Here is an 11737-nt window from a genome sequence, read left to right on the forward strand (position 1 = left end):
GGAAGACAGAACAAGCGGTGTTGAAGACAAATCCATGGATCCCACTTTGTTTGAGGAAAAATCAGAGAAAAGAATGAAGAAAAGCTAAGAATTATGTGGGATACAGTCCAGAGCAAAAATTTTTGTGTGAGCGGAGCTCCAGAAAAGGAGGAGAAAATGGAAAACACAGAGAAGATTGTTGGCGATTTGCTGGCAGTAAACTTCCCAAATATCATGAAAGGTGAAAAGCTGACCATCCAAGAAGCTCAACCAACCCTGTATAGGATAGGCCCCAAAAGAAAGTCACCAAGGCATATAATCATTCTTGCCAAAACCAAAGACAAAGAAAAAACACTGAGAGCATCTCAAGAAAAATGAAATGCATTTACAAAGGGGAAACGATAAGACTAAGCTATGATTACATGGCAGAAACTCTGCAGACGAGAAAACAAAATGGGATGATATATATAAAACCTTGAAAGAAAACAACTGCCAACCAAGAATAATATATTCTGAAAAACTCTCTCTCAAATACCCTGGCAAAATTAAGATGTTCCCAGATAAATAGAAATTAAAGAAATTCATAAAAACCAACTCAAACTTACAAGAAATACTAAAGGGAGTTCTTTGGTTAGAGAACGAATGACATCAGACAACAACCAGAGTCTAGAACACAGGACAGCCTAAGCCAGACACCAACCTAGGTAAAGAACTCTTGATAAAACAAAGCTAAAAGACTTAAAACATGCAAACAGAGATGTCAATCTGTACATGACAACAACATTAAAACAATAGAAGGAAGAATAAATACTGTAAGCATGGAACTTTCAAATGGAGAGGAAGTCAAGGAGATATCAAGGAACAAAGCAGTGGTTCAAACTTAGGAAGATAAGAGTAAATTTCAAGGTAACCACAGAGAAAGTTAACAGACCTACTCATCAGAATAAAAAAGAAGAAAAACATAAAGTCTCGGTGAACACAAAATCTATAATAACAAAAGAAAATCCACAAACAAAAGGAACTCAGCACAGGAAAGTACGAGGAACAAAGAAAACATCAGCAACACAAAAAACAAGCCCAAAAATATGACAGCAATAAACTTATACCTATCAATAATCACACTGAATGTAAGAGACAGAGAGTAGCAGAATGGATAAAAAAAAGCATGACCCATCAATATGCTGTCTACAAGAGACACACCTTAGACACAAAGAAATAAATATGTCAAAAATCAAAGGATGCAGCCCCAATCCTTCAACCTCGGCTCCTGCTACCACCACCAAGGACGACAGGAAGCAGGAGAGGACCCCATGGCACCTGTCACCCAAGTCCTCTAGCCATGCTGCCCCAAAGAGTATAAAATGTTTGGCTGCACCAAGCTCGCCTGCTCCCCCACTCTGATCCGACCTGGATCCAGAGTTGCCTACAGACCAATTTCTGCATTGGTGTTATCTGGACCAGGAGCTAGGACTGGAGAAGGCTCAACACTATTCGGTGGATCCCAGAATGGTGTGTCTCAGCTAATCCAGAGGGAGTTTCAGACCAGTGCAATCAGCAGAGGCATTGACACTGCTGCCAAATTTATTGGTGCTGGTGCTGCAACAGTAGGAGTGGCTGGTTCTGTTGCTGGTATTGGAACAGTCTTTGGCAGCCTCATCATTGGTTAAGCCAGAAAACCTTCACGGAAGCAGCAGCCGTCCTCATATGCTATCCTGGGATTTGCCTTGTCTGAAGCTATGGCGGCGTAGTGGTTAAGTGCTACAGTTGCTAACCAAAAGGTCAGCAGTTTGAATCTGCGAGGAGCTCCTTGGAAACTCTATGGGGAAGTTCTACTCTGCCCTATAGGGTCGATATGAGTCGGAATCGACTCGACGGCAGTGGGTTTGGTTTTATTTTATTTATTTATTTATTTATTTTGGTTTGAAGCTATGGCTCTCTTTTGTTTGATGGTTGTTTTCTTGCTTTTTTTTTTTTTTTTTTTTTTTGCCATGCAACAAAAATTACTGCTAGAGATGTTGGCATTCACATTAATTATTGATATAATTCTGCGTATCTTATTGTAACTCTGAAAACTGTAACGTTGGTGTCATGTAAATGTATGTATTTCCAAAGTCATTTCATTAAAGATGAAAACTTAAAAAAAAAAAAATCAAAGAATGGAAAAAATATATCAAGGAACCAGTAACAAAAAGAAGAGCATGAGTGGCAATACTAATTTCAGATAAAATAGACTTTAAGGCAAAATCAACCATAAAAGACACGGAAGGACATTACATAATGATTAAAGAGACAATTCACCAAGAAGACATAACCTTAGTAAACATGCAGTCAATGACAGAGCTCCAAAACACATAAATCAAACTCTAACGGCACTGAAAAGAGAAAGAGTTCCAAGGTAATAGGAGAAGACTTCAACACAATGCTCTCAGTAAAAGACAGAACATCTAGAAAGAAACTCAACAAAAATACAGAAGATCCAACGGCCACAATCAGCAACCTTGACCTCACAGACATGTATAGAATGCTCCATCCAACAGCAGCAAAGTATATATTGTTTACCAACATTTTCCAGGGTAGACCATATTTTAGGCCACAAAACAAGACTCAATAAAAACCAAAATATCAAAATAATACAAAGCATTCTCCCTTATCACAATGCTGTGGAAGTAAAAAATCAATAACAGAAAAAGCAAAGAAAAAAATCAAACACATGGAAACTGAATAACATTTTGCTTAAAAACAACTGAGTAATAGAAGTAGAAGAGGGAATTAAAAATGCCTAGAATTAAATGAGAATGAAAACACAACATGTTTGTTTTTTGAGACACAGCAAAAGCAGTGCTCAGTTATCAATTTATAGCAATAAACGTGCACATCAAAAAAGAGAAATGGGCCAAAATCAAATGTTAACCCCACAACTCCAACAAATAGGAAGAGAACATCAAAAGATGCCCACAGTCACAAGAAGAAAAGAAATAATAAAGATCAGAGCAGAAATAAATGAAATACAGAACAGAAAAACAATAGGAAGAGTCAACAAGACCAAAAGTTGGTTCTTTGAAAAGATCAGCAAAATTAGCAAACCATTGCCCAAATTGACAAAAGGAAAACAGGAAAGGGAGTAAATAAGCCAAATAAGAAATGAGATGGGGGTCATTAAAACACATGCAACTGAAATAAAAAGACTTATACAGAGTACTGTGAAATATTGTACTCCAACAAATTTGAGAACCTGGAAGAAATGGACAAATTTCTAGAAACACACTACCTACCTAAACTAACACAAGCTGATGTTGAAAATCTGAACAGATTCATAACAAGAGGAGAGACTGAAGAGGTAGTAAAAAAAAAAAAAAAAAATTCCAAACAAACAAAAAAAGCCCTGGCCCAGACGGCTTCACTGGAGAATTCTACCAAACATTCAGAGAAGAGCTCACACTAGTACTAGTACTCAAACTATTTCAGAGAATAGAAAAGGAAGGAATACCCCAAAATTCATTCTATGAAGCCAGCATAATCCTGATATCAAAGCCAAGCAAAGACACCATGAAAAAAAAAATTACAGACTAATATCACTCCTGAATATAGATGCAAAAATTCTCAACAAAATTCTAGCCAATAGAATTCTGCATCACATCAAAAAAATAATACACCTGACCAAGTAGGATTTCTCCAGATATACAAGAAAGGTTCGACATTAGAAAATCAATCAATATAATCCACCACATAAGTAGAACAAAAGAAAAGAATCACATGATGATCTCAATCAATGTAGAAAAGGCATTCAATAAAGTTCAGCACCCATTCCTGGTAAAAACTCTCACTAAAGAGGAAGGCAAGGCAGTACCAAGTAAAAAAGACTAGTTCAAACTTGGGAAGATAATAGTAAAATTTCAAGGTCACCACAAAGTCAACAAACCTACTCATCAAAATAAAGAAGAAAAACATAAAGTCTAAGTAAACACAAAATCTACAAAAACAAACAAAGAAAAATATACAAATAAAAGGAATTTAGCACAAGAGAGTAAGAGGAACTAAGAAAACATCAGCACCACAAAAAAAGCACTACAAAATGACAACAATAAACTCACACCTATCAATAATCACACTGAATGTAAATGGCCTAAATGCACCCATAGAGAGTGACAGAATGGATAAAAAGAACAGGATCCATCAATATACCATCTACAAGAGACACACCTTAGAAACAAAGTCATAAATTTATTAAAAATCAAAGGATGGAAAAAAATATATCAAGCAAACAGCTACCAAAAAAGAGCAGGAGTGGCAATACTAAAATAGACTTTAAAACAAAATCTACCGTAAAAGACAAAGAAGGGCATTATATAATGATTAAAGGGATGATCCATCATGAGTCCATAACCATAATAAATATCTACACACCCAATGACAGGGCTCCAAAATACATAAAACAAACTCTAACAACACTGAAAAGAGAAATTGACAGTCACAATAATAGTAAAAGACTTCAACACACCACTTTCAGTAAAAAACAGAACATCTAGAAAGAAACTCAGCAAAGATTCAAAAGATCTAAAGGCTAAAATCATCCAACTTGACCTCATAGGCATATATAGAACACTCCTCCCAACAGTTGCAAAGTACACATTCTTTTCCAACACACATGGAATGTTCTCCAGAAAAGACCAAATCTTAGGCCACAAAGCAGCCCTCAAAAAAAATCCAAAACATCGAGATAATATGAAGTATCTTCTCTGATCACAATGCCATCAAAGTAGAAATTAACAAGAAGAACGAGGGAAAAAAATCAATTACATGGGAACTGAATAACACCTTGCTTAAAAACCACTGAGTAAGAGAAGAAATCAAAGATGGAATCAAAAAGTTCCTAGAATCAAACAGGAACAAAAACACAGCATACCAAAATCTTTGGGTCAAAGCAAAGACAGTTCCCAGAGGTCTTTTTGTAGCAATTGATGCACACATCAAAAAAAAAAAAAAAAAACAAAGAAAAGGACAAAATCAAAACATTAGCTATGCAACTCAAACAAACAGAAAGAGAACAGCAAAAGAGGCCCACAGCCACCAGAAGAAAGGAAATAATAAGGATCAAAGCAGAAATAAATGAAATAGAGAATAGAAAAACAATAGAAAGAATCAACAAAACCAAAAGTTGGCTCTTTGAAAGAAATCGACAAAATTGACAAACCACTGGCCGAAATGACAAAAGAAAAACAAGAGAGGAAGCAAATAAGCCAATTAAGAAATGAAATGAGGGACATTACAACAGACCCAACTGAAACAAAAAGGATCATAACAGAGTACTATGAAAAACCATACTCCAACATATTTAAAAACCTAGAGTAAATGGACAAATTTCTAGAAACACACTACCTACCCAAACTAACACAAACTGATATTGAAAATCTGAACAGACCCATAACAAGAGAAGAGAGTAAAAAGGTAATTCAAAAACAAAAACTCCCAACAAAAAAAAAAGGCCTGGCCCAGATGGCTTCACTGGAGAATTCTACCAAACATTCAGAGAACAGCTTACACCAGTACTACTCAAACTATTTCAGAACATAGAAAAGGAAGGGATGCTTCTGAATTCATTCTATGAAGCAAGCATAGCCCTGATACCAAAACCAGGCAAAGACACCACAAAAAAAAAAGAAAATTACAGACCAATATCTCTCATGAATATAGATACAAAAATTCTCAACAAAATTCTAGCCAACAGAATTCAGCATCATATCAAAAAAAATAATACACCACGACCAAGTGGGATTCATATCAGGTATGCACAGATGGTACAACATTAGAAAATCAATGTAATCCACCACATAAATAAAATAATCACATGATCATTTCAGTCAACAAAGAAAAAGCATTCGACAAAGTTCAACATGCATTCCTGATAAAAACTTTCAGTCAAATAGGTATAGAAGGGAAATTCCTCAACATGATAAAGGGCATCTATACAAAACCAACAGCCAACATCATTCTTAATGCAAAGAGGCTGAAAACATTCCCCTTGAGAACAGGAATGAAGTGGGGATGTCCTTTACCACCACTCCTATTTAACGATGTGCTGAAAATCCTAGCTAGAGCAATAAGGCAAGAAAAAGAAATAAAGGGCATCCAAATTGGTAATGAAGAACTAAAACTGCCCTTGTTTGCAGATGATATGATATTATACATAGAAAACCCAAAAGGCCCCATAAGAAAACTACTGGAACTAATAGAAAGATTCAGCAGAGGAGCAGGATACAAGATAAACATACAAAAATCAGCTGGGTTCCTATACACCAACAAAGAGAATGGCTACAAGGAAATCAGGAAAACAACACCATTTATAATAGCCCCTAAAGAAATAAAATAAAAAAGTGGTGCAATACTTATGAATAAATCTAATCAGGAATAAATCTATACAAAGAAAACTACAAAACACTATTGCAAGAAACCAAAAGAGATCTACGTAAATGGAAAAACATTCATGCTCATGGAGAGCTAGACTCAACGTTGTGAAAATATCAATTCTACCCAATGCAATCCTGATCCAAATACCAACAGCATTTTTTAAAGAGATGGAAAAACTAATCATTAACTTTATACCAAAAGGGAAGACACCCCTAGATGAACCTGCTATACAGCCACGGTAGGCAAACACAGCTCGATACGGGTACAATGACAGATACATTGACCAATGGAACAGAATTGAGAACCCAGATGTAAATCCATCCACCTATGGTCACCTGATCTTCACCAAGGGCCCAAAGTCCATCATATGGGGAAAAGACAGTCTTTTTAACAAATGGTGGTGGCAAAACTGGATGTTCATCTGAAAAAAAAAAATGAAACTGGGCCCATACCTCACACCATACACAAAAACTAATTCAAAATGGATCAAAGACCTAAATATAAAACCCAAAACCATAAAGATCATAGAAGAAAAAATAGGATCAATGCTAAAGGCCGTAATACATGGCATTAACATGATAGAAACCATGACAAACCACACACAAACTTTAGAAGATAAGCTAGATAGCCGGGATCTTCTAAAAATTAAACACTTACGCTCATCAATAGACTTCATGGAAACTGTAAAAAGAGAAACGACAGACTGGGCAAAAAAATTTTGCTATGATAAATCTGACAAAGTTCTAATCTCTAAAATCTACAGGAAAATCCAACACCTCTACAACAAAAAGACAAATAATCCAATTAAAACATGGGCAAAGGAAATAAACAGATACTTCACTAAAGAAGACATTCAAGCAGCTAACAGACACATGAGGAAATGCTCGAGATCACTAGCCATTAAAGAAATGCAAATCAAAACCAAAATGAGATATCATCTCACCCCGGCATATACTGGCATGAAACAAAAAAACAGGAATAACAAATATTGGTGAGGCTGCGGGGCAGTCTCAATTCTTATGCACTATTGGTGGGAATGCAAAATGATACATCCATTTTGGAAAATGATACAGTGCTTCCTTAGAAAGCTAGAAATAGAAATAGCATATGATCCAGCAATCCCACTCCTAGGAACATATCCTGGAGAAGTAAGAGCCATCACGCAAATAGACATATGCACACCCATGTTCACTGCAGCATTGTTCACAATACCAAAAAGATGGAAACAACCTAGATGCCCATCAACAGATGAATGGATGAACAAACTATGGAACATACACACAATGGAGTATTAAACAAAGATAAAAAACAATGATGAATCTGCAAAGCATTTCACAACACTGTTGAATCTGGAGGGTATTATGCTGAGTGAAATAAGTCAATCACAAAAAGACAAATATTGTATGAGGCCATTACTATAAAAACTCATGAAAAGGTCTACACACAAAAATAAACAATCTTTGATGGTTATAAGGGAAGTGAGAGGTGGGAATGGAAAAACAATAAATAGACAATAGGTGAATGGTAACTTTGCTGAAGGGTAAGACAGTACACAATACTGGGGAAGCCAGCACAACTTGTAAAAGGCAAGGTCATGGGAGCTCCATAGACACATTCAAATTCCCTGAGGGACTGGATTACTAGGCTAAAGGCTGTGGGGACCATGGTCTTAGGAAACATCTAGCTCAACCGACATAACACAGTTTATAAAGAAAATGTTTTACATTCTACTTTGGTGACTAGCGTCTGGGGTCTTAAAAGCTTATGAGCAGCAATCTAAGATACTCCACTGGTCTCACCACATTGGGAGCAAGGGAGGATGAAGAAAATCAAAGACACAGGGAAAGATTAGTCCAAAGGACTAATGGACCACAACTGCCACAGCCTCCACTAGACTGAGTCCAGCACAACTAGATGGTGCCTGGCTACCACCACAGACTCCTCTGACAGGGATCACAATTAGAGGGTCCTGGACAGAGATGGAGAAAAACGCAGAATGAAATTCTAACTCTCAAGAAAAGACCAGACTTACTGATATGACAACAGAGGCTGGAGAATCCCCGAGAGTATGCCATCCAGACACCCTTTTAGCTCGGTAATGAAGTCATTCCTGAGGTTCACCCTTTAGCCAAAGATTAGACAGGCCCATAAAAAAAAAAATGAGACTAAAGGGGCACACCTGCCCAGGGACAAGGACTAGAAGGCAGTAGGGGACAAGAAAGCTGGTAGTAGGGAACCTAAGGTCAAGAAGAGGAGAGTGTTGACATGTCGTGGGGTTGGTAACCAATGTCACAAAAAAATATGTATACTAATTATTTAATGAGAAGCTAGTTTGTTCTGTAAACCTTCACCTAAAGTACATACTAAAAATAAATAAATAAAATAAAATCTAAGAACGACCATGAAGAATGCTATAAAATTTATCAGCACACACACACACACACAAAAAAAACTCTCAATAAAATAGGAACAAAAGGAAAATTCCTCAACATCATAAAAGTCACCTATACAAAACCAACAGCCAATATAATTTTCAACGGAGAGAGACTGAAAGCATTCCCTGAGAATGGGAACAAGAAAAGGATGCTCTTTATCACCACTCCTATTTAACATTGTGCTGGAAGTTCTAGCTAGAGCAATAAGGCAAGAAAAAGAAATAAAAGGAGTCCAAATTGGAAAGGAAGGAGTAAAACTATACCTACTGGCAGATGATATGATCTTATGTACAGCGAACTCCAAAGATTCCACAAGAAAACTACTGGAACTAGTAGAAAAGATTCAGGAGAGTAGTGGGATGCAAGTCCAACATACAAAACTCAGTTGGATTCCTATACACCAATAAGAGAACTTCAAAAAGGAAATCAGGGAAAAAATACCATTTATAATAGACCCTAAAAAGATAAAATATTTACGAATAAATTGAACCAAGGATGTAAAAGAAAACTACAGAACACTTTTTCAAGAAACTAAAGGAGACCTACATAAGTGGAAAAACATACCATGCTCACGGATAGCAGAACTCAACATTGTGAAAATATCAACTTACCCAAAGTGATCTACAGATATAATGCTATCCCAATCAAAATACCAACAGCATTCTTTAATGAGATGGAAAAACTAATCACCAACTTTATATGGAAAGGAAAGAGGTCTCAGATAAGCAAAGTACTATTGAATAAAAAGAACAAAGTAGGAGGCCTTATACTACCTGGTCTCAGAACCTACCATACAGCCATGGCAGTCAAAACAGCCTGGTAGTGGTACAACAGACACATAGATCAATGAAAGAGACTTGAAAACTGAGATGTAAATCTATCCACCTATTGTCAGCTGATCTTTGACAAAAGATCAAAGTTCATTAATGGGGAAAAGGCAGTCTTTTTAACAAATAGTGCTAGCAAAACTGGATGTCCTTCTGTAAAAAAAAATGAAACAGGACCCATACCTCACACCATACACAAAAACTAACTCAAAATCAATCAAAGACCTAAATATAAAGCTTAAAATAATAAAGATTGTGGGAGAAAAAATGGGGACAACACTAGGAGTACTAATATATGGCATAAATAGAATACACACCATAACTAACAATGGAGCCCTTGTGGCACAGTGGTTAAGAGCTCAGCTGCTAACCAAAAGGTCAGCGGTTCAAATCCACCAGGCATCCTATAGGGTTGCTGCGAGTCGGAATCAACTCTACTGCAACAGGTTTGGTGTTTGTTTCTTTGTTTGTTTTTTAAAAAATGAACTAACACCAGAAGATAACTGGGAGCTCCTAAAAATTAAACACTTATGCTTATCAAAAGACTTCACCAAGAAAGTAAAAAAAAGAAACTATAGATTGGGAGAAAAATTTTGGCTACAATATAGCCAAAAAGGGTCTAGTCTCTAAAATCTATACTTCAATACCAGAATGACAAAAAGATAAATAACCCAATTTAAAAAATGAGCAAATGATATGAACAGATATTTCTCTAAAGAAGACAGTCAGGCAGCCAACTGACACACGAGGAAATGCTCTTGATCATTAGCCATTAGAGAAATGTGAATCAAAACTACAGCGAGATAGATAGTAGATAAGTGGTAACTTCGGTGAAGGGTAAGACAGTACACAATACTGAGGAAGTTGGCAAAATAATAGAAGCTTCAGAGACAAACCCAAATGTCCTAAGAGGCCAAGTTTCTGGGCTGAGGGCTAGGGACCATGATCTCCGAGGACATCTAGCTCAATTGGCATAACATAGCCTATAAAGAAATTGTTCTGCATCCTACTGTGGTAAGTAGCATCTGGGGTCTTAAAAGCCTGTGTCCGGCCATCTAAGATACATCTACTAGTTCCATCCAGTCTGGAACAAAGGAGAATGAAGAAGATTAAAGACATAAGAGAAGGGTTAGTCCAAAGGATTAATGGACCACAGCTACCATAACCTCCACCAGACTGAGCCCAGAACAACTAGGTGGTTCCAGGTTACCACCACTGACTGTTCTGGCAGGGATCACAATAGAGGGCCCTGGAGAGAGTCGGGGAAAAAAGTAGACCAAAATTTAAAATCACAAAAAACAAAAACAAACAAACAAACAAGACCAGACTTGCTAATCTGACAGAGGCTGGAGAAACCCTGACAGTATGGTCCCTGGACACACTTCTAACTCAGTACAGAAGTCACTCCTGAGGTCCACCCTTCAGCCAAAACTTAAACAGGTCTATAGAGCCAACAATAACACACCTGAGGAATGTGCTTCATAGTTCAATTCATGCATAGGAGACTAATGGACACACCAGCTCAAAAGCAAAGATGAGAAAGCAGGAAGGGACAGGAAAACTGGACCAATGGAAACAAGGAATCTAGGGTGGAGAAGGGGAGAGTGTTGACATATTGCTGAGTTGGCAATCAATATCACAAAATAATTCGTGTATTAACTATTTAATGAGAAACTAATTTGCTCTGTAAAGTTTCACCTAAAGCATAATTTAAAATAATTAATTCATTAATTAAAATGCTGATATTTTGTTTAAAAAAAAAAACTACAGTGAGGTACCATCTTACCCCAACATCACTGGCATGAATACAAAAAAAAAAAAAGAAACAGAAAACAACAAATGTTGGAGAGGTTGCGGGGAGTCTGGAATTCTTATGCACTGCTGGTGGGAATGTAAAATTGTACAACCACTATTGGAAATGATATGGCACCTCCTTAAACAGCTAGAAATAGAAATACCATATGATCCAGCAATCCCACTCCTAGGAAAATATCCTAGAGAAAAAAAAGCCGTCACACAAATAGACATATGCACACCCATGTTCATTGCAACATTATTCACAACAGCAAAAAGATGGAAACAACTTAAGTG

General features: G+C 36.8%; 1 pseudogene; it reads left to right on the plus strand.

Annotated features, from left to right (window-relative positions):
• Window positions 1–1201: 1201 nt before the first annotated feature.
• LOC100663499 (ATP synthase F(0) complex subunit C3, mitochondrial-like) lies at window positions 1202–1727 on the plus strand (annotated as a pseudogene).
• The last annotated feature ends 10010 nt before the right edge of the window (window positions 1728–11737 follow it).

The sequence above is a fragment of the Loxodonta africana genome, chromosome 11 (assembly GCF_030014295.1).
Source record: "Loxodonta africana isolate mLoxAfr1 chromosome 11, mLoxAfr1.hap2, whole genome shotgun sequence".
NCBI classification, from domain to species: domain Eukaryota; kingdom Metazoa; phylum Chordata; class Mammalia; order Proboscidea; family Elephantidae; genus Loxodonta; species Loxodonta africana.